Source organism: Sceloporus occidentalis, unplaced genomic scaffold (assembly GCF_023333645.1).
Source record: "Sceloporus occidentalis isolate IW3139 unplaced genomic scaffold, rSceOcc1.0.p SCAF_21, whole genome shotgun sequence".
Classification (NCBI taxonomy): Eukaryota; Metazoa; Chordata; class Lepidosauria; order Squamata; family Phrynosomatidae; genus Sceloporus; species Sceloporus occidentalis.
Window position 1 is genome coordinate 9,842,565 of NW_028317001.1, and position 24,202 is coordinate 9,866,766.

At 45.3% G+C, this 24,202-nt stretch overlaps 1 protein-coding gene across 1 annotated transcript in view; it reads left to right on the top strand.

Moving 5' to 3' along the window:
• Positions 1-15,843: 15,843 nt before the first annotated feature.
• Positions 15,844-24,202, top strand: part of LOC149301577 (uncharacterized) — a 102,033-nt gene continuing 93,674 nt past the window's right edge. The window contains exon 1 of the mRNA XM_089484022.1: positions 15,844-15,871. The gene's annotated coding sequence lies outside the window, so the exon portion shown is untranslated. The remainder of the gene's footprint in view (positions 15,872-24,202) is intronic.

Here is a 24,202-nt window from a genome sequence, read left to right on the forward strand (position 1 = left end):
GAACTGTTATAAGTCGATCTTCAGGTGGTATTTAACCCCACACAGGATATCTAAAATGTACAAGGGCACGGAGGGTTTATGTTGGAAATGCCAAAAAGAACTAGGGACTTATTTGCATAGCTGGTGGTTATGTGATAAGGCCGAACAATATTGGAAGAGGATTCACGGAGAAATGAAAAAGATATTTAAATTTACCATGTCTCCCGACCCGATGGTGTATTTGTTAAATATGATAGAAGACCAGGAACTGGAAAGGACAAATGGCAAACTGATTTTTCTGTTCATAGTCGCGGCTAGAATGCTTTATGCAAAGTATTGGAAGTCTAAGGAGGTTCCATCAATAGATGAATGGAAAATCAAATTATATGAAATGTACGAAACGGACAAACTAGTATGCCTGATGAAAACAGACTCAGTGTCAGAGTTTTTAAAGGACTGGGAACCATGGATCTCCTATTTATATCAAGAAGAGAGTCCTAATAGATATATAGCTGTTGTAGATTAAAGTTAAACGTTTATGAGGGTGCCAGATTTATTGATACAAAGATACGAGTGTATTATTTATTTATGTTATGTGATATAGTGGCCACACGTTGGATTATAGAGGGTGGTTAGTAGAGTATTAGCGGGAGGATTAAGGAACTGGATCCATGGGCAATAAAAATAGAGAGTGTGGATGGCAACGCTCTTTTAAATATGACTGTATTTAACGCAGAGATCAGTTTGGATACACAGTTGGGATTTAATGAATGTGGAATAAGTTTTCTAGATTGGATACTTAACTATTATTAAGAGTATGTTTTGAATATAGATCACTCATATCAAGCAACAAGGGCCCAGCTAAGGAAGTTACGTTTTGTATTTGCGTCTGTACGTTTATGTTTGTGTAGTTTAAGGGGTGGTGGTGGTTGTAGGGGCTTGGATGGTTTTATATTTTGTATGGGTGTATGTTACAGTTTGTAATACTGTATATTGTATATTGTGTTTCCTCGTTTGTACTGCTTTTAATTAATAAAAACTATTAAAAAAAATGGGAATTGTGGAAGCCATGCTCCATGGTCCTTCCATGCCTGATGAGAGTGTTGGGTGCGAGGCATTGGAGAAGCCTCCAGCTGTGTTTCTCTAGCCAGAAGCCAAAGGAAGGCCTTCTCCTCTGAGGGCCACTGGGGAGGTCAGGAGGTTTCAGCAGATGATGCGCTCATTTCACATCCAGCTACAGGGACATAGCCAGGGTTCTCTCCAATTCCCCATCCCCTGACCCCCCTCCACTCTCACAAGGCATGGAGTGTCAGGACCATGGAGACCAGGTCTGAGGAAATGACATGCATGTGGCCACTAGGTGGAGCTGTTGTGGAAGTCATTGACAGCTCTAGTGGCAGTTAGATGTGTCAGCATTTAAACAGTGCATCATTGGAATGTTGATGCAACTGCCAACTGTCATTCTCAACTGTCACTGAGGAAGAGTGAGACAGTGTGTGCCTCAGAGTGGGTTGTTACTGGTGTGGATGGTGGAGGGTGTCGATGTATATTGTGTTGTACACAGTGGAACTTCTTATAGGAATACAAGCCTCATCTGAGAGAAGATTACAGGGTCTCTTTGCTCATTGAGAAAGCGACAGGTGTTTCTTCAGCTCACAAGCTACTGACTACAGTCAAGGTGGAGAATCTGGCGCCATACGTTAACGTGTTGCCTCATGTGTTGCACAACTTAGCAATGTCAAAAGCATTTTAACATGGAGTATCTGTTATGTAGGGGAGCTGCAGTGAATCTATGTTAGGTCCAGGGGGCTTTGTTTGGTGAAGAAGGAGGAAGGGGATACCCACCTCTGCATTGGCCCAAAGGAGGCATATGTCACCTGCGTATCTCACTAGCAGCATGTTCTTCTCTGTGTCTTTGAGTGATGCAGGATTTCTTGAGAAATCAACTCTAACCCCAGTCTCTTTTCTCAGGAACTTCATCTCAGCCTCCTTGTACACAGCTTTGGGGCATATTTTGCTGAAAGAGACCCAACTGCAGGGCCACCAGGACTTAATGGCCAACACAGAGGCCAAGCAGAGGAAGTTGGGCTCCAAGAGACAGAGGCTGTCAAAGTACAACTCCTCTTTGGTGAGTCACCATCCTGACTATTAATTTCATTTGTATCACTGCTGGGCCAGCACATGAAAGCAAGCGGAGAACATATTGTCAAAGTTTGGCAGAGAAAGTCCTGGTTAATCCTGTCACCCCACTTTTTCAGGGGCTTTCAAAAGTGTAGGTTTCTCTCTCGTCCCACCTTGCCCCTTCTCCTCAGCTCTCTTGGGTTGCTGAAAAATGACTTCCAAGGAGTTTGCACCCATCAACTCAAAAGGAGAGGAGATAAGTTGTCAGGGTCTTCCCTTGCCAGGAGGCTGAGGCAAAAGCAAACTACTGTGCCCTTCCCCGCTTGTGTGATCTTCTTCATAAACCACTTTGGCCACCCTCTCTACCTTCTGGTGTTGCTTGTCCACATGTGCCTTGCTTTTCCTGTCTGTGAAATGTTGGGCATATGGGAGACCATCTCTGGATCTAAATTGGGGGTGGGCCCAGTGGCCCTGAAGTCCAGAGTGCTCCCCAGGACTGTTTTTTGAAAAATGGTATTTGCCTCTGAAATTTGGCAAGAAATGGCTAAATGCACCATAATTATTTTCTGGCTAAATGTACTATATGTGTTCGGATAGTCAGTATCCTAATCCATCAGCAATATCCCAGCCATGGCCTAAATTATATTGTTTATTAAATTGAAAGGATTCAAGACAAGCTGATCTCAAACGCAGTAGCTTTTTCCTTGCTGACAGAATTTAAAGTTTATTTCCTGGACTGAATTCTGAGGTGGTGAAATAATATTTGAATGAACCATGTGCTTTCCTCCCCTTTTGCTTAGTCACTCTCTGGATGAGGGCTATTTTCTATTTCAGGTGACCTTTGCAGATGTGGCAGTATATTTCTCCGAGGATGAATGGAATCTGTTGACGAAGAAACAGAAACTTTTGTACAATTATGTAATGATGGACAATTACGAGAATGTGGCTTCTGTAGGTAAGGAACCTGAATCTTTTGCTCTTTCTATAAAGACTGAGGGCCCTTTCATACTCTATTATCATGACGCTTTGGTTCCACTAGAATGATAGAGTCATAGAGTTGGAATAGACCACAAGGGCCATCCAGTTCAACCCCTTCTGCCATGCAGGAATATACATTCAAATCACCCCCAAGAGATGGCCATCCAGCCTCTCTTTAAAGCCCCCTAAAGAAGAGGACTCCGCCAAACTCTAAAGGAGTATATTCCACTTTCAAAGAGCTCTTACTGTCACAAAGTTCCTTTTAATGTTTTGGTAGAACCTCTCTCCCTGTGTCTTGCATCCGTTGTGGTGTCTCCTTTTCTCTGTAGCAGAAAAAAGCAAGCCTTCTCCTTGCGCAAAATGACACCCTTTCAAATACTTAAAAATGGATATCATATCCACTCTTTATCTTCTTTTCTCCAGGATAAACATAACCAGCTCTCTAAGCTGCTCCTCATAGGGCTTGATGGTTTCCAGACTCTTCACCACTTTGGTTGCCCTCTTTTGGACATGCTCCAATTTGTCAACATCCTTTTTGAATTGTGGGGCCCAGAAATGGACACAGGATGATTCCAAGTGAGGCCTGACCAAAGCAGAATGGAGTGGCACTATTACTTCCCTTGTTCTAGAAACTATTCTTGTAATGATGCACCCTAGAATCACATGGGCCTTTGTAGCTGCTGCATCACACTGTTGGCCCATGTTCAGCTTGCGGTCTACTAGGAGTCCTAGAGCCCTTTGAAGCCTAATTTAATTGTGATAGCAACAGCCTGTAGAATATTTGAATCTGTAGTTCAGTGAAGCACTATTGCTCTCCAGGTTCTAAGGATTCTAATTACTCCATCCTAAACTACCTATTCTAGGATTTTGTGGAAAGAAGCCATGGAGATTAATGGTTTTCACACCCAAATGGTACTCAGCACATGCCTGAGCAAGTTTCCTACCTTTTTTGGCCCCTCTTCCATCCTTTTAAGGCTCTGGATAGTCTTCTTGGGGGAAAGACCTCCCTTGGGCCTGCAATGGCTCAGAGAGGGCCCAACAGTGGCAAAATGGCCTCCACTTCCCCAAAGGGATGCTGTGGGATGCTGAGGGGCAAAATATTATTTCATTCCGCCCCCCCCCCCCCAGCAATACAATGTGGGGTTGCCACTGAGATCTCCTCCAAACCCCATCAGTAGTCCATGCCTGTCTTATAAATGTTTTAAGGCTGTTTTAAGGCTGCTCCCTGGCGCTTGACCCTCACCAAAATTGGAGTCCAGGTCCCAGCTCCTTTGCTCTGCCTTTGCCAATGAATTATTTGTATATTGATTATCCCGCCTTTCTCAATAGATGGGCCTCAAAGTGCCCCTTTTATGCATCACACTCTGTGGGTATCTCTGTGATAAAGAGACAGAAAGTGAAAAATGAAAGGCAGAGAAGAGATGCTGAAAATGAGATGCTGATAGGCAAGAAAGAAGGTTGGAGAGCAGAGGGAGAAAGGGAAGGGGGTCATGCATCTGGGAGCCAGGAGGGGAAGGCAGGAGCCAAGCCAGAATCGCCTAGCTCTGTGCGGAGAGGAAGGGACCCCTGGGAAGGGCCAGGAGAGGGGCCTTGGGGATTGGGAGGCAGTTCTGACAGATTTTCAGAACTGGTTTCAGTGAACTAATGAGAACCGGCTCAGGTCCTTGTTTTCAGACATATTAAGTGGTTTTATTTAGCAATTATGAGTAATATTTAGGAAGGAAGGAAAGGAAGACACAATTAGAGAAAAAGCACTTTTATTTTCCAACCTGAGCTTGCCTAGCTGCATTTTTGGTTCCAGGAGCCCTCTGTTACCCAAAATGCTGGAGTCTGGGGAGGACACTTGCAAGTGCTATGCTTTTGGGGGGGGGGGATTTGGTACTTAGCCCAAAGAAGAGACATAATTTTTTTCAGGCAACAGTGACCTCGGAGGTCAGCCCAACTATACCAGGCACGCAATCTCACATAACTCCAGAGGAATTTCAAATGGGTTTTTATGTTTTATTTAGGGAAAAAGCAAAATACACGCTTGCACGCGCGCGCGCACACACACACAAGCATTCGTACATACACACAAGAGGTAAGTAACAAAGGTGGGATTGGTGAACAATGTAAAGCTATATTAATGGTAATACATTTCCTAGAATGTTCTTGATTCCAATTGCTGAGGGTCCTGCAAGGGAACGGAAAGTGGGTTTGTTGAGTATATTGAGGCGCTGAGCCATGTAAACCAACAGAGTGTCTCTCTGCAACAGGACTGACGCCAAAGAACAGTAAATATCGGGGCGGACATTTATACTGAAATTGTTGCTTACGGACAGAGACTGAGGGTTCAAAATGGTTTAAATTGCTTTAGTATGTTTCCTGGGTGGGGAAAAAATTGTCTGAATCCAAATTAAATGCAATGGATGCTTGATGCAAATACCTCAGACAAAAGGGATTAGCACACCGGCTCTCAGGTCCTTCTTGGCTCTGAATTCCAGTCCTGTTCATAAGCCAATGTACAGTGCAATCTGAAAGCAACACTTCCAGATTCAGCTCAACAATAACATAGCAGAGTATGGAAACAAATATCCAGATATAGGTTTTGGCAATGCACTGACTACTGTCCACACTTAAAAGTAACTCACAGACACAGTTGATTTCACCCAAGTCCTTGGAGGTTCTCTATCCTGAGTTGCAAAATAATACAAATCTTTGCAAGCTCTCTGACTTCCATCAACTTCACAATCTCTTGTACACACAACTCCATTCCAGTCTACACCAATCTGCAGATGAGCTGTATAGTGTATTGGTTGTGAGTCATCTGGTGCAAAAGAGCATGAAGTGACCTCTGCAGTTAGATTGCATCATGCTTTGGGCTCTGACTCAGTACTCTATGGCAGTCTCACAGGAAATGATGCCACTTGTCAATCAAAATATTTTAAATCAGGTTTAATGGAATATTTTTTCAACAGCCCTTTGACTATCTGCTTCGACCAATTCCCTTAAGGCAGTTCTACTACAATCTCTTCTTTGCTCCTGTCAGTAGGGATACAATTGTTTCATGGATTTCGGGACATCTGCAATAGTGTCATGCTCGGGTCACTCTCACCAACTTTATTAATTTAATATCAAATAGGGAGGGTTCAGCAAGGGCTAAAAATTGGGGTAACACCCTCCTCTCTTAATTCTGATATTCATTCTTGACTGTGATTGTCCTTCTTTACAGAAGAACTTGTGAGTCATGAGAGAGTCCACACAAGAAAGAAGTCACATAAATGCCAGGATTGTGGGGGAAAAATTGCTTACAAGTCAATCCTAGTGGCACATGAGAGAGTCCACACAGGAGAGAAGCCATACAAATGCCAGCATTGTAAGAAAGGTTTTTCTTCAAAGTCACACCTAGTGTTACATCAGAGAGTCCACACAGGAGAGAAGCCATACAAATGCCAGCGTTGTGGGAAAAGGTATGCTTACAAATCAGTCCTTGTCATGCATCAGAGAATCCACACAGGAGCAAAGCCATACAAATGCCAGCATTGTGGGAAATGTTTTTCTCGGCAGCCACACCTAGTGACACATCAGAGAGTCCACACAGGAGAGAAGCCATACAAATGCCAGCATTGTGAGAAAGGTTTTTCTTCAAAGTCAGACCTAGTGAGACATCAGAGAGTCCACACAGGAGAGAAGCCATACAAATGCCAGCATTGTAGGAAATGTTTTTCTTTGAAGGCAATCTTAGTGACACATCAGAGAGTCCACACAGGAGAGAAGCCATACAAATGCCAGCATTGTGGGGAAAAAATTGCTTACAAGTCAATCCTAGTGGCACATGAGAGAGTCCACACAGGAGAGAAGCCATACAAATGCCAGCATTGTGGGAAATGTTCTTCTTCAAAGTCAGACCTAGTGAGACATCAGAGAGTCCACACTGGAGAGAAGCCATACAAATGCCAGCATTGTGGGAAATGTTTCTCTCAGAACTCAAGCCTAGTGACACATCAGAGAGTCCACACAGGAGAGAAGCCGCTCCAATCTCAGCAGTAAACTAACATTGTTTTTGTCAATAAGAAATACAAAAAGGATATTTTCAATCCAATAATGCAAAGAAATGCCCTTGTGATTTTGTGTGTTACGTTTGTCTGTCTATATGTCTGTTTCTGTTTTAAAGTTATAGTTTGTTAAGTTTAATTGCTATTAGTATAGATAATTGCTTCAGGTTATAAACTTGGCTGGGGATTATGGGTCATGGCATAGGTCAGCTAGATAGGGGGTGCTGGGATTTTTTTATACAACTGGCTAGAATAGTTATGGGAATGATAGCTTTTGGAAAGTTTGGGATGTTGTCTGAAGAAAGGTGGGGGTAGGTGTTAACAGAAAGGGGTCTAGTTTCTGGGAATGGCAAAGGGGGCCTTGTTCCCTTTGGGGCATAGACTGTGCGACTGTGGAGGTGGGGGCTAGGATTGGAAGAGGGTGGGTTTTAGGTGTTGGGGTTTCAATGTATTCCTTGTCTTGGGGAGGGCAGTTCTGGTTTAAACACTGAATTTCTGATTATGTGTTCTCAATAAAGTTATTTGTTGTTTCAATGTGTTGGACTCTTTGTTGTACAGAAGTTCTGAATTTGCACAAAATACACTTTATTCTCTCATCAGTCCTCAGCTCCATTCCCAGCCATAAGCAGAAAAGAGGCAAACACACACAAACACATACCAAACAGACAGATAGAGCTCTATGTACAAAGCAGAGCCTTCCTTCCTTCCCTTTCCCTCCTGAGTCCAGCTCCTCCTTGGGCTCCATTCTGGCATCCTCCAAGTCTCATCAAAGGAAGGAAGGAAAAAAGAGAGGAATGAAGGGTGCACTCCTTCCTTTTCCGCAAAGGCTGCCAACGGAATAAGCCTCAGCAGCAGCAAGGCCCTGGCGATCCCTGCGCATGCTCAGGAGGGGCCTTTGCGGCATGTGCACATGCTCAGTCTCAGACCCTGAAGCCATTACTGCCCTCACAGTCTGTTCAGAGAGAGGAAGAGATGGAAATGGGGGAGAGAAATGTATGGCAAAAAGGGGGCAGGGGGCACTTGAGGAGAGGCATGGCCATGGGGGAGGGGGCAGGGTCCTTTAGATGTAAAAAGGGCTTTGAGGAGCCCCTCCCTCCTGGAAAGTGGGGCAGAGGAGAGACTCTCCCTTCCTTCCTCTTCATTTGGGGGGAGATAAGGGCTGGCAAGCCCCCCTCTTTGGTCTTCCAATGGGGGCACCCTCTTCATCTCTGGGAAGAGGGGAGGCTCCCAGTCAAAAGACTTTTGTGACAAATAAAAAACATCAGATAGCATAGGCTTCAACAGCATTTGAAACAACAGCTTTCTGGGGGGAAGGGGTTTTCCCTGGGGGAAGGGGGCTCTGTCTGTTGGGGAGAGAAGAGCCCAGATATAGGCCAAAGCCAAGAGCAGGCAGACGGAGGGAGCTCAAAGCCCCTTCTGGGGAGAGGGATACCCCCCTGGCAACTAGGCTTAGAGGCCCACAGGATCTGAATTAGTCCCCCCCACACACACACATCCTTTAGTTACCCTTCACAACAACCCTGCAAAGATCAGTGATCCTCCTCTGGGAACATGCAGAAAGGACATGGAAACCATTGTTAGTTCTTTGCCTGAAAGCCCCCTTCCTTGAAGGGATGGAGGTTAAAGGAAGGAAAGAAGGAAAGTGCCAAGGGAAGAGATGGCATAAAGGGGGCTGCTGAAAGACAGAGGGCATCTGGATAGGAATCCCTCAGCAGCCATTTTGGGAAAGAGGGCTCTGCCTCTGGACAGAGAGATGGAGAATGTGCTCATTTGGGGAAATGTTAGGGTCCCTCTATTGGGCCACATTCTCCTCTGCCCTGGAGCCTTCTTTTGAAGCCCCATAGACAGGGAAGATCTAGACCATGCCCTCCCCAGGAAAGGAAGCCCCCTCCCTTTGCAGGCCCCATAGACGGAGGGAAGATAAGAAGATTATAAAGAGGGGAAATCCCCTGGAGTGGACGGATTTACAGCTAGATATTATGAAATATTTCAAGGGGAACTAGTGGATCCACTATATAAATGGTTTAATTCTATTAATGCAGAGGGGATTCCAGACTCACGGGAGCTAGCTAGTGTCACTTTAATTCCTAAAGAAGGAAAGGACAGCTTGTTAATGACTAATTATAGACCAATAAGTTTGCTGAACACTGATTATAAGATATTCACACAAATACTTGCCAGCAGACTGAAGGGAATTTTGAATTCGACAATTGGGAAGGAGCAAAACGGGTTTTTACCGGGCAGATAGATTAGGAACAATATCAGAACGATTATAAATTGTCTTGAATTTTACCAGGTCAATAATGAGAAAAATGTGCCATCATTGCTATTGACACGGAGAAGGCCTTCGACGGTGAGAGATGGGATTTTTTTATAGAAGTGGTAAAAAGTATGGAAATGGGAAACACAATAAGGCAAATATATAATCGGCAAAGAGATTACTTAATTATCAACGGAGAAAGATCCCAAGAATGTATGATCAATAAGGGCACAAGGCAAGGATGCCCGATATCTTATTCTTAGAAGTGATGGAAATCTTGATTTCCTCTGTTAAAGGTAATCCAATTATAAAAGGGATTAACAGGAAAGGAAAGGAAACCAAGATAAGAGCGTTTGCGGATGACGTGGTAACAGTTTTGGAGGACCCAAATCGGGGCAGAGAACCGCTGCTACAGGAGCTAAACAAATTCGGCAAATTCACAGGACTGAAAATCAATGAAGACAAGACAGTGTTGATAACTAAAAATATGACTGGAGAAGAGGTAGAGGAATGAAAGAGGAAACCGTGCTTCCAAGTAGGAAAGAAACTGAGGTGCTTAGGAATTTGGGTTTCTAAAGACAATAATTATTTAGGGGTATGGAAAGACATAAGAGAACATTTAAGGAGAGGGAACTGGTTAAATCTTTCACTACTAGGCAGAATTGCTGTAATCAAAATGGCACTTCTACAGAAAAGTATGTTTCTGCTACAAAATTTGGCAATAGAGATTAAGGATAAGATATTTAAAGGTTGGGAAGCCGAGCTAAAAAAATCCATATGGAAAGGACACAAACCTCGGATTAAATGGGAGGAGCTCAAAGATGCTTCAGAGAGAGGGGCTATTCGCTCCCAGACTTCAGATTATATTATTGGGCATGTAATCTAATTTGGATCCAAAACTGGATTAAATTAGAGGACAAAGATGCTTGATCTAGAGGATGTGCAGTTAAGATTTGGTTGGCAGGACTTCTTATGTTATGAGAAGTTGGGGATGAATAAAGATTTCAATAATCATCCAATGAGGAAATCTTTACTACTCACTTGGAACAAGATTAAAAAGACATTTTAAATTACCACTTCGGACATCGGCCCAGGAGCCACTCTTCGGTAGATGGATAAGCATCAGTAATTGGCTCACATACAAACATTGGCCTAAGAAGGATCAATCAGGGAATTGGCCGATAAGATCTAGGGAAGATATTAACAAGGATGGACATAATAGACAGTGGTTTAATTCCTACCAGCTAAAACAAAGATTTCTGGTAGACGACAAAACAATAGGGATCGAAGCTAGACTAAACGGATTGGATGATTTGTTCTGGCGACCTGATAAGAAAAAGATATCCAAATGACACAAACTACTGTTGAGCAGGAATATGGAACAGGAGACTGTAAAAGAGTATATGGGGAAACGGGCGCAGGATATGGGATGCAAAATAGAAATGGAAGAATGGCAAAACGCCTGGAATAGAACAAGTAAATTTACAGTAGCGCAGGATCTAAAAGAGAATCACATGAAAATAATGAACAGGTGATATTACACCCCATGGAAGCTAAAAAACCCTTATAAATTAGCACAGGGGAATTAATTGTTGGGGGTGTGATTGTGAAAAGGGAAACATCTATCATATATGGTGGCATTGCAGGGAAATTCAGACATTTTGGAAGAAAGTACATGACTCAATACAGCAGATATTGGGAATAAAATTCCCAATGAGCCCTAAGTTGTACTTACTCAATATAACTTCGATTTTAAGCCCACGGGACGAAAGACAATATTGGAGGATTATATTATATCTTGTAAAAGCAGCTAGAATTGAAATAGCAAAGTTATGGAAGTCAGATGAGATCCAAGACGGGAAAATTGGATGCAGAGAGTTAATGATTACAGGGAACGGGACAAACTCTCTTGTAGGGCTCAGAATTACGATATGGAAAAAGAGAAGAGGAATGGGAAAAGAATGGAACTGAAATCTGAAGCTCGTTGAGGTCTGAAATAACTGGAATTGAACCTACAAAGTTTGTTCTTCAAAGATTGGTTTAAATGTGTATCTTTATTTCCTGATTAATTATAGGTCAGTAGAAGAAAGTTTGAGTCTCCTGCTTAAAGTAAAACATGATAAAGAAGGAATTGAATACTGCGAAGTTATGCATATGGTATTTTGACAATAGATAAGAACATAAATGAAAACTGATACTATCAATAAACAATTGGGATATATTGTGTTCATACGTTTTAGAGTTGTGCATAAAATTTGTGTTTAAAAGCAGGGTTCGGTTATAATATGATGAAAGTGAGCTCTTTGAAAGGTCAAGAAGACAGAAAGCAGAAAGAGGGTCCAAGAAAACAGAAAGATTTGTGACAGTGATGTTATGGAAACTATATTTGTGTAGTTTTTTCTATTTTTATGAGTCAGAAAATAATAAAGATTATATAAACGTCAAATTTGTAATGAAGATTACTATGTTTTGTGGGAAGAAACGGTAATATCTGGGGGAATATGTAGAAAGGATTTACATTGAAAAGGGGAGGGAATAATTACAGTTCAAAATAAAATTGGTATAGGTTAAGTATGAAGACAAATAGAGAATTATGGACTCTCATCCATAGGGTCGCCATGAGTCTAAATCAACTTGAGAACAAGAAAAGATGTAAAGACTAATTAGCCAGAGATAAAAGAGGATTACTTAAAGAAAGGAGGTAGCTGTCGCTTTAGGTTTGGAAGTTTATTCTAATGTATTTTGCATTTAGAATTACATGTATCTATGGCATTCCTATGTATGTATGGTAATTTAAAGCTTGTTCATTTGTTTGTTATAAGTTATATGTATTTTTAAAAATTCATCTTTATTTAAGTTTCCAAATACATAAAACATGACCAATACATAATCCAAATAAAAATTACTTGTAAAAGCAAATTTGAGTCTTGACTGGTCATTTGGGACCCTCTAAAGGCTTCCTTTTCCGTCTTCTGAATTCGAGCCCATTTGAATGTCCTTTGCCTTGAAACCTTCCTCCGAAATACGATGTGTAGCTGTGAATTATTCTTTTACAATTTAAGTAAAAACAGAAATAAACTGCAAATTTTTTCATTCAATTTTACATAGAAAATGTGTCTACTTCTCTTACTATTTTGTAAGGTTAACAACAACTGAAGAAATATATATTTATACAGATGTTCACATCAATGTCATTGTATGGATCTCTCTCTGTTGTTTTTAATATACACAGTGAGTCATTCAACCATCCTCTGTTGACCTGGGATTTATATAAGAAAGCAAAAAGAAACAGAATATGCTTATATTCAATTTATAACATGCATAGCATAATATTCTTAAAGGTTCTTAAATTTCATTCTCCCAAATCCATTGAGAACAGTAAAAAGAGAGGACTTTGATTAGTCCTCTACTAGCGACAAGTTTAATTCCCATTCTTTTCCCCACTTTATCAAAACGTTCTTCCACTCCTCCTTTCTTTTGCCTTTATCATGATTTTGGGATATACATGAAAGTCTATCCAATTCCCTGCACTCATTTACTTTCAGCATCCAGTTTTCCCAAATTGGTCTCTTATCAGATTTCCATCATTTAGCTATTTCTGTTCTAGCTGCCGAAACAAAATAAAGTAAAATTCTCCTAATTTTGTTTTCTTCTTTTGAATTTAGTACCGAAGTTATATTCAAAAGATACAACTTTGGGTTCATTGGGAATTTAATTTCGAGTATCTGTTGAATGGATTCATGAATCATTTCCCAAAATTTCTGAATTTCCTCACAACCCCACCACTAATAATAATAATAATAATAATAATAATAAATTTTATTTACAGTGGTACCCCGGGATACGAATGCGCCGCCTTACGAAATTTCCGGGTTACGAAAGAAATTCACTTAATTAATTGTTTCCGGGTTACGAAGGTTATTCCGGGTTGCGAAAGAAATTTTGGTGCTTTTCGGCGCGATTTCACACGGAATCGCGGCTTTCGCTATTAAAGCCTATGGGCTTTTTCGGCTAGCGAAAGTTTCCGGGTTACGAAAGCGGCGGCGGAATGAATTACTTTCGTAACCCGGGGTACCACTGTATATACCACTTTTCCATAAAGATCAAAGCAGTTTACACTGAGTGGTAAAGGGTACCCTTTTTGCTTTTACATCTCCAACAGTTTCCGTCTGATACTCTATACATTTTTTCCCATTTTCCAGGGAGTAAAGTACCATCTATTCAAGTTATATGTATTTTAATACAATAAAGATTTAAAAAAGAAACCTTCTGGGTGACCTTGGGGAAGTCGCACTCTCTCAGCCTCAAGGGAAGGCAATGGCAAAGCTCCTCTGAACAAATCTTGCCAAGAACAACCCAGGATAGCGTCGCCATAAGTCAGAAACCACTTCAAGACACACAACAAAAACAATGGTTGTGTTAATGGTCAGAACCTGCCTTGTGTCCCAAATCAGGGGAAGCAGAATATGAATGAAAATGGCAAGGATAAGAAGGGGTCCCAACTCTTGAGAGCAGCCCCCAAGCAGCCCTCTCCTGCCTTCCCCCCAAATGCACCTGAGAGGTCCATGGACAGCAACCAGGGCCTCCCCAGAAGATCCCAAAACCAGGACAGGTTTCATGCAGGAAAGTAGAGGAAGATGGGTTGCAAAATACGTATCTGGCACATTTATTGAATGAGGAAGAACGAGAGTATCTCAGATGACAGCCTGCTTCCTTGCGGCTGAGGAAGACCTCTTGTCTTGAAATGTCCTCCATCAGTTCCCAAAGACAGGGATAATAACACTTATTTGGTTTCAGCTGATCTATTATAGCATGTCACCTAGAGCAGAGATATTGGAGGGAGTTTGTGTCTTGTAATTGTTCCTTTTATTGTTTTGTTGTATCCCATTCTTAATTATATGTACAGTGCAACCTCACCTTACATGGGGGATCCGTTCCGGATCTCTCTGCGTATGGCGAATTTTGCCTATGCTCAAGCCCCATTGGAAACAATGGGGCTCATGCACAGCGGCACGGCGGCGCACAGGGCGTAATGGGCGTGCACGCCCATTCAATTGAATGGGACGCGCCACCCCTTCTGCCCCGCGCGTGCCCCGTGGCTTGAGCGCGTACGCTCAAGTCCGTGTATGTCAAGACAGCGTATGGCGAGGTTCCACTGTATTATCATTGTACTGAAGCCTTTGTGTACCTGTACTCACAATTGCCCTTGTTTATATTATTTTTTGTAGAAGTCATTCTGTATTACCTACATTAGTAGGTTATTCATAGTAATAAACTAAAATTAGTTTTTACATTATCATTGTTTAGATGGTATTCTGCATTACATCAGTATGTTATTCAGAGTAGATAAATTAAAGCTGATTTGTGTATTGTAATTGTTCTGTGTATACATAATACATATATTCATATTATCAGACATAACTCCAGAGAGTGTTAGCCTTTTGGATGCCAGAAGGTTCCTCTCATTCTTCAGAGCAAGAAGCAACACCTCAGCTGCCTTCTAGAAGATAAAGCAAAAAGGCTTCCAAAAGAACTGAAGCCTTGGGCAAGTCACACTCTCTCAGCCTCAGAGGATGGCCATGGAAACCCACTCTGAAGGAACCTGCCAAGAAAACCCCTTCAGAGACTCCCATAAGGTCACCATAAGACCTGGAAACAACTGGAAGGCAGACCCCAGGAACAACATTGGGAAATAGGGGCAAGCCTTGCCTTGGGAAAGTGTAATGACTGGGCTCCAGTGAATGGAGGTCTTCTTCAGGCAGAAAAGGGAGGTTTATGCAAATGCAGAATGACATCACTGCTACGGAAGGCTCTCTTGACCAATCAGAGAGAAAGATGAAGGTTCTTCTGGAAGCTTCTGTGAGAAGGAGATATAAGGCCTGAGAGACCAAGAGACAGTTGGGGGAATTGTGTCGGTTGGAGATCGAGAGAGAGAGTTAAAGAGCGGATCTTGGAAGTTAGTCTCAGAATTGGACACTTAGGTTTATTTATTATTTTAATAGTTTATATGAATTGAATATTATATACTTACAAATATTGTTCCTGCAAGATTCTTAATATCTTGTAGGACTTATATTTCTGTTATATTTTGTTATTTATAATGAATATCTCCTTGGAGTATCTACTACTCAACGCTCCTTTTACACATGTCTTGGCTCAGTTGATCCTTGGGAAGATCAGTAAAGAAGGAGAAATAAGGTTCCTTAACTGGTCCCAGTGTAGGTTAAGGGAAACCCTTTTATAATTCACTGGATGATGGCAGCGTGATTTAAGGAATTAAGGGTCTGCTGGGCTAAGAGCCATAATGTCTAAATGTCTCATTAAAAATTTGTAAGACACTCTGATAGCCTTTTGGCTGAAGAGAGGGGTATATTATTATTATTATTATTATTATTATTATTATTATTATTATTACAGGGTCGCAGTTTGGCTGCTTGGACCACCGGAGATCATCACAGTGAGTCAGTTGGAAAAGCCCATCTCACTCCAGAAAATAAAGGTACTTGAGGAGTTTGCACTCTACGTCTTTCTGTAATAATAGCTACAAAACTGATAATAGCATTTGGGACATTTAGTCTTTAAAAAACAAATATGGCAGATTTAAATGCTGCTTTAAAACCTCTTTCCATCTGCCAGCTTTGTGCTGGTTTTGGGGGGAAATGCGAAAGTGTTGGGAGGGAGGGACTTATTGTGACACCAGAGCCCTCTGACAGAGAAGGATCAATGTCTCACAAAACTACATTTCCCAGAATTCCTTAGCACTGACCCAGGGCAGTTAAAGCAATCTCAGATTGGATTATTGCTGCAGTGTGCTTTGGACTTAGGTGACCCTTGGCAAGTCACACTCTCTCAGCCTCAATGGCATTGGAGACCCCTGTCTGAAGAAACATACCAAGGAAACCCCATGATAAGGTTGCCTTAGTGTCACCATAAGTTAGAAATGACTTGAAGACACACATGAAGAACAGAAATAAGTCTGCAATTATTTCACAAGTTGTACATGGGAATGGGAGGCAGTGTGGTGCAGTGGTTTGAGTGTTGGGTTTCAACTCTGGAGGCCAGAGTCTAGTGCCCCACTCCTCCATGAAACCATCTGGGTCCCTTGGGCAAGAAGCCACACTCTCTCAGCCTCAGGGAAGGCAATGGCAAATCTCCTTTGAACAACTCTTGCCAAGAAAACCCCAGGAGAGGCTCCCCAGAAGTCGGCAATGAATTCGGGCTACTCCACAAAAAACAACAAAGCCTCAAAAAAGAGACAGTGTGGTTTAGTGGCTGGAGCATTGGACTGTGACCCTGGAGCCCTGGGTTAGAATGCCCTTTTGGCCATGGAAACCCACTGAGTGACCTTAGGCAGGTCACACTCTCTCAGCCTCAGAGGGAGGCACTTGCAAAACCACTTCTGAACAAATCTTGCCAAGAAAACCCTGCAACAGGCTTTTCTTAGGGTTGCCATAAGTTAGAAACAACTTGGAGGCACACAACGACAACAAGAGCAGTAACACCACTAAAACAAGGCAGCTAGGTAGAAAGAAAGAAAGAAAGAAAGAAAGAAAGAAAGAAAGAAAGAAGACATGGGAGTTGTAGTCCTCGGTTCAGAGGGATTGGAGGGGCCTTACTGCAGGGCAGGGCCCCCTTCTCTTTCTGGCCATGTGGATGCTGGGAGATCCTGTCCAGGAAATACACTTTAAGTCCCATTGGCAAGAGAAAAGGCTACTACTGCCATTCAGATCCAGTTTGCCCCAAATCCTTTATGAGGCCAGAAACCCCTTTGTTAGGAAGCGAACACTGAATATCTCAGGAAGGCCCTATATCTCCCAAGGCCCCCTCCCTCCAGGGCCTCCTTCCACTCTTCCCCTCAGTCTCTCTCTCTCCCCTGAAGGCCTCAAATGTTAACTGCCAAGTGCTTAGGCGGAAGCAGCCATTTTGTGTTTCAGCTGCCATTTTGTGTTCTAGTGGCAATTTTGTGTTCTGGCAGCCATTTTGTGTTCTGGTGGCCATTTTGTGCTGTGGCAGCCATTTTGTGTTCTGGTGGACATTTTGTGTTGCTTGTGACTGTGGGGAATAATGTGCCGGAACCTTCTCTGAGCCTCAGTTGAACAGAGGCCTCTTTTCCTCTCCTGAGGCTCCAGAGTCAGAAGGGGGCCAGGCTCTTTGGGCCAAAAGGAAGGAAGTGTGTCCCTTTGTGTGCCATTTGTGTCTCTTTTCTGAGAGGGTTTTCTTATTACACAGCTCTGCTCCTTCTGGGGAACATGGGTTTTAAAAGGGATCATAAATGGGGAGGATAGTTTTAATACAAGCCTTATTATTATTCTTCACAAACATTGGGCCTCTATTCTCCAGTGTTGCTACAAGTGGGACCAGGCTAAAACTGGCCATTCACTGACACAGGTCCTACCATAGAATTGTGGAAGCAATCCCACATGGCCATTCCATGCCTAGTGAGAGTGTTGGGTGTGAGGTATTGAAGAAGCATGCAGCTGTGTTTATGTAGTGAGAAGCAAAATGAAGGCATCTTCCTCTGAGGGTCACTAGGGAGGTCAGGAGGTTTCAACAAATGATGCAACCATTTCACATCTAGCTACGGGGACATAACCAAGGCCCTCTCCAATTCCCCATCCCCTAATCCCCCATTACTCCAAGAAGGAATGGAGTATATCTTGTGTAGGGGAGCTGCAGTGAATCTATGCTAGGTCCAGGGGGCTTTATTTGATGCAGAGGGAGGAAGGGGATGACCACCTCTGCATCGACCCAAAGGAGGCATATGTCACCTGCGTATGTCACCAGCAGGATTCTGTTCTCTGTCATTGAGTGCTGCTGGGTTTCTTGTCACGCCAATCATAACCCTGGTCCCTTCTCTCAGGAACGTCATCTCGGCCTCCTTGTACACGGCTTTGGGGCCTCTCTTGCTGGAAGTGACCAAGTGCAGGGCCACAAGGACCCCCTGCCCACCTGATGGCTGACACAGAGGCCAAGCGGAGGGAGTTGTGCTCGAAGAGAAAGAGGCTGTCGAAGTACAACAGCTCTTTGGTGAGTCACTATCCTAATAGCTTCATCTGTTTCACTGCTGGGCCAATTTTTGAAAGTCTAAATGCACCATAATTCTTTGGTGGCTAAATGTACTGTATGTGTTGGGATAGTCAGTATCCTAATCCATCATCAATATCCCAGGCATGGCCTAAATTATATTATGTATTATATTGAAAAGATTCTAGACAAACTGGATCTCAAAGGCAGTAGCTTTTTTCTTGCTGACAGCATTTAAAATTTATTTCCTGGACTGAATTCTAAAGTGATCAAATAATATTTAGATGCACCATGTGCTTTCCTCCCCTTTTGCTTAGTCACTCTGTGGATGAGGGCTATTTTCTGTTGCAGGTGACCTTTGCGGATGTGGCGGTATATTTCACTGAGGATGAATGGAAACTGTTGACGAAGAAGCAGAGACTTATGTACAAGGATGTGATGATGGAGAATTACGAGAATGTGGCCTCTGTGGGTAAGGAAGCTGAATTCATTGCCTTTCCTATGAAGACTGAGGTCCCTTTCATACTACATTATCATGGCACTATGATTCCACTTTAGAATCATAGAATCATAGAGTTGGAATAGACCACAAGGACCATCTGGTTCAAGCCATTGCCATGCAGGAAACACATTGAAAGAATACCCAGTAGATGGCAACCCAGCCTTTGTTTAAAGTCCTTCAAAGACCTTTAAAACCCTTCAAAGAAGGAAAACAGTAATAACCAGAATGAGACGCTAATATGCTCTAAGGGAGTATATTGCACTGTTGAATAGCTCTTACTGTTAGGAAGTTCTTCCTAATGTTTAGGCTGAACCTCTTTTCCTGTGCCTTGCTTCCATTGTTCTGTCCTTTTTGAATTGTGGTGTCTAGAACTGGACACAGTATTCCAGGTGGGCTCTGACCAAAGCAGAATAGAGTGGCACTATTACTTCCCTTGTTCTAGACACTATACTTCTATTGATGCAGCCAAAAACTGTATTGGCCTTTGTACCTGCCGCATCACACTGTTGACTCATGTTCAACTTGTGGTCTACTTGGACTCCTAGATCCCTTTCACATGTAGTTTCATTCAGCCAGGAGTCACCCATCCTATATCTGTGCATTTATTTTTCTGGGCTGAGTACAGTACCTTACATTTCCCTATGTTGAAATTTATTTTTTTAGCTTTGGCCCAGCTTTGTCTATTCAGGTCATACTGAAGTTTGATCCATTCCTCAGAGGTATTAGCTACTCCTCCTTATTTGGTGTCATCTGCAAATTTGATAAGTATACCCTCAATTCTGTCATCCAGGTCATTGATAAAAATTTTGAATAGCACTGGGCCCAGGACAGAACCCTGTGGGACCCCACTGATCACTTCTCTCCAGGATGAAAAGGTGTCCGGGAAAGCAGCCAAAGGCTGATAAGGCAGCTAGTTCCCAAACAAACAACCCTCTCCCAGCACAGCAAAGTCAGTCCTAGAGAGATGCAGTAGCTTTACCAAAAGGGATTACCAAGAGAATTGTCAGACAGTCCGAGGTTCAGGGCAACAGATAGGCAGGTCGATGAAGCAGTCCAAGGTCAAGGTTTCCGGGTATTCAAGACAAGAAGCCAAGGAGCCAGAGACAGAGTCTTTCCTCTAAAAGAGTCAGATATCCACTGGCAAAGAACCACACATGCTCCAGGTGTTTATAAAGGCAAGGAGCTGGCCTTCAGCTGTGCCTGATTGCGAAGACGCTTCTGATAAAGCCTCCGAGATCTTCGAAGGCCCTCTCTTTCTGCTCGACGCTCATTGAAGGTAGGCACACTGCCCAGATCCTCCTCCATGTCCACAGCCTCGGCACCAGGCAAACTTGACTGCTGAACCTCTGGAGGGGCCACAGACTCTGCTCCAGCAGAACTAGGGCCAGCCTCTGGCTCCTCCATTACAGGTTCAAGCCCCTGGGGCTCTGGCTCCTCCGTTATAGGTTCAGATCCCAGAGGCTCTAGCTCATCCTCTGAGTCCTCCAAGCCATCTTCCAGGCTGGGCATGACATTACTCCCCCTCTCATCAATCTCCCTCTCACCCTGAGGAGGACGAGGCCGGTCAGGGAAGCGACGATGGAAGGCCTGAACCAGACGAGGGGCATGAACATCTGAGGCATCCTCCCAGGAGCGCTCCTCTGGCCCATAGCCAACCCAGTCAATTAGATACTGGAGGCGACCCCGATGTCGACGGGAGTCCAAAATCTCAGCCACCTCAAATTCCTCTTCCCCATTCACCAGGACTGGATCAGGCGGAGGAGTTGAACCCGCATCCGGCCGAACCCCTGAGGCAGGGAGCAGCAAGGAGCGGTGGAAGACTGGGTGGATCCGCCATGTCCGGGGAAGCTGGAGCCGAAAAGCCACAGGATTAATCTGGGCCACAATTTTATATGGCCCCACGAACCGGGCATCCAACTTGCGACACGACCGCTGCAGAGGAAGGTGTCTTGTGGACAGCCAGACTGAATCCCCCACCTGCAACGGTGGACCTTCTTGACGTCGCCGATCCGCTCCCCGTTTATACGCCTCCTTGGCTACATCAAGCTGTTCTTTCAACAGGGACTGTGCCGCTCGGAGTTCCTGGAGCCACTGATCTGCCGCTGGGACCGTTGAGACAGGAGCCACAGCAGGGAATCCTCGAGGATGGAAGCCCCCAGTGGCAAAGAAGGGGGTCTGCTGGGTCGAGGCATGGACCGAGTTGTTGTAGGCGAACTCGGCCAGCGGGAGCAAGTCGACCCAGTTGTCCTGCCGGTAGCTGGCATAGCAGCGGAGATACTGCTCCAGGGTCCCGTTGGTCCTCTCCGTCTGACCATCTGACTCAGGGTGATGTGCCGAGGACAGGTGAGGCGCGATGTCCAGGAGGCGGAGCAAGCTGGTCCAGAAGCGGGCGGTGAACTGGGTACCGCGGTCTGAAATCACACCCTCGGGAAGGCCATGAAGCCGGAAGACATGCTGGATGAACATCCGGGCCGTCTCTTTCGCCGTGGGGAGGCCAACGCAGGGTACGAAGTGGGCCATCTTGGAAAAAAGGTCCACCACCACCCAAATGGTAGTGCAACCAGCAGAGGGGGGCAGGTCCGTGATAAAGTCCATAGATACTAACTTCCAAGGCCCTGCTGGTATTGTCAAAGGCAGCAACAAACCTGCAGGTCGTCCCCTATGGTCTTTAGCCCAGTGACACACTGGGCAAGTGGCCACGTACTGAGCCACCTCTGCCCGGACTCGAGGCCACCAAAACTCCCGGGTGAGGAGGTGCAGGGTTTTACAAAAGCCAAAATGCCCAGCCGATTTCGAGTCATGACAAAGCTGCAAGACCGTCTCTCTACAAGGACCTGCTGGCACATAAAGGCGATCCCGGTGGTAAAGCAAGCCATCCCGCATCACGAAGGGAGAGGTGTCCCCCTCCGCCGAATGCTGTGCCACAAATGGGTCCTGGCCCTGGAGTTTCCGGATCTGGTCCAGCAGTGTAGCCTCCCTCAGAGCAGCGGCGAAGTTCTCTGGACGCAGAATCGTGGACAGAATCTCCCCCTCTGGGTCTGTATCATACTCTGGCTTCCGGGAGAGAGCGTCGGCCTGTCAGTTCTGGGCTCGAGGCACATATTGAAGCTGGAAGTTGAAGCGGGCAAAGAACGATGACCATCGCTGCTGCCTCTGGGAGAGCTTCCTCACTGTCTGTAGGTGCCCCAAGTTCCGGTGATCCGTGTGCACCCGGACTGGGTGAGCCGCTCCCTCCAGCAAATGCCGCCAGGTCTCAAAGGCCGCCTTGATTGCCAACAGCTCCTTCTCCCAGATGGTGTAATTAAGCTCTGGGGTGGTGAGCTGTCGGGAGTAAAAGGCGCAGGGCAACAGGTGCGCCTTGGGCCCCGTTGGCTGAAGCAATACAGCCCCTATGGCAACATCAGAGGCATCTGCTTCCAGGACAAAGGGTGTGCGCGGGTCAGGGTGTTGCAGGATCGGGGCCGGCGTAAACTTCACCTTCAGGACCTCGAAGGACTTCTGTGCAGCAGCTGTCCACTCGAACCGGGTCTTCCCTCGCAACAGTCGAGAGATAGGGCTCACTAGGGTGGCGTAGTCCTTGATGAACTTCCGATAGAAGTTTGCAAACCCTAGGAACCTCTGAACATCCTTCCTGTTGCGAGGAGGTTGCCAAGATAGCACCGACTCCACCTTGGATGTGTCCATGGCCACACCTTGAGCAGAGACACGGTAACCCAGGAAGTCCACCTCGTGGAGGTCGAAGGCACACTTCTCCAACTTTGCGTAAAGCCTGTGCTCCCGGAGCCTCTGGAGAACAGCACGGACGTGGGCATCATGGGCGGCCTGGCTTGGAGAGTAAATCAAAAAGTCATCCAAGTAAATTATAACAAAATGGTCCAAATAGTCCCGGAAGACATCGTTCACAAAATGTTGAAAAACAGCCGGAGCATTACATAGTCCAAAGGGCATCACGGTGTACTTGTAATGCCCATACCGGGTCTGAAAGGCTGTCTTCCACTCGTCCCCCGCCCGGATCCGCACCAAATTGTACGCCCCACGGAGGTCCAGCTTGGTAAACACCTTGGCGTGGCGCAACCGCTCTAGCAGCTCTGGGATCAAAGGCAGGGGGTACCGGTTCCGGATGGTGATCTTGTTGAGGGCCCGGTAATCGTTGCAGAGGCGCAACTCCCCACACTTCTTGCGCACGAACAGTACAGGGGCCCCAGCAGGGGACTTGGAGGGGCGGATGAACCCTCTCCGCAGATTCTTCTCCAGAAAGTCCCTCAGAGCTGCCAGCTCAGGCTCCGAGAGGGAGTAGAGTCGCCCCGCTGGAATAGGGGCCCCCGGCACCAGGTCGATGGCACAGTCATAAGGGCGGTGTGGAGGGAGCCGGTCTGCCTCCTTCTTATCAAAAACATCGGCAAAGTCCCGGTATTTCTCTGGCAACACCACCAAACACTCCTGAGCCTCCGCAGCCACTGCAGCCGGGATCCGGTCTGGCCAGCAGTGCTCCTGACAATATTCCGAGCCAAAAAGAAGTTCCCTCCGAGACCAGGATATGTGTGGGTCGTGCTGCGAGAGCCACGACATGCCCAAAACCTAAGGGAAGTGCGGGACTGCAGCCAGCAAGAACCGGATCTGCTCCACATGGCCCTGGATCTCGAGGTGGAGCACGGGGGTCTGGTGCGTCACAGGACCAGACCGGAGGAGCCGTCCATCAATAGTCTCCACCGGCCTGGGCTCAGCCAGAGCCTCCAGTGGGATGTGATGACGTTGAGCAAAGCTCAGATCCATAAAACAGCTGGAAGCTCCGGAGTCGATCATGGCTCCCACAGGAAGGAGCTCCATGGAGGGGAGCCTCAGGTTGGCGGCCACTAGCAAAGGGTCCTTCCTGGAAGCTGATGTGGATGAAGTGGGTTCGAGGGACAATCCCAGGTGGTGAACCCTCTCTACACCTGGGAGGATCCGTTTCCCTGCGGGGTGGGTCGGCGTCCCTTAGCAGGGCATTCCCGAGCAAAATGTCCATGGAGGCCGCAGTATAGGCAAAGACCCTCCCTCCTCCTGCGCTCCTTCTCTGTAGTGGTGAGCCGTGGTCGTGCTCCTCCCAGCTGCATAGGTTCCTCAGTTGGCTGAGAGGGAACAGCCACAGGTAATGCTGCAGGAGCTGGTCGAGCAGGACGCGGCAGAGGTGGAAGGGCATTCTGACGAGCTTGTCTACGAGCAGAGAGGCGGCAGTCCAATCGGGTAGCTTGTGCAATCAACAAGCTCAGAGAATCAGGAGGCTCAGAGCGTGCCAATTCATCCAGCACAGCTTCAGAGAGCCCT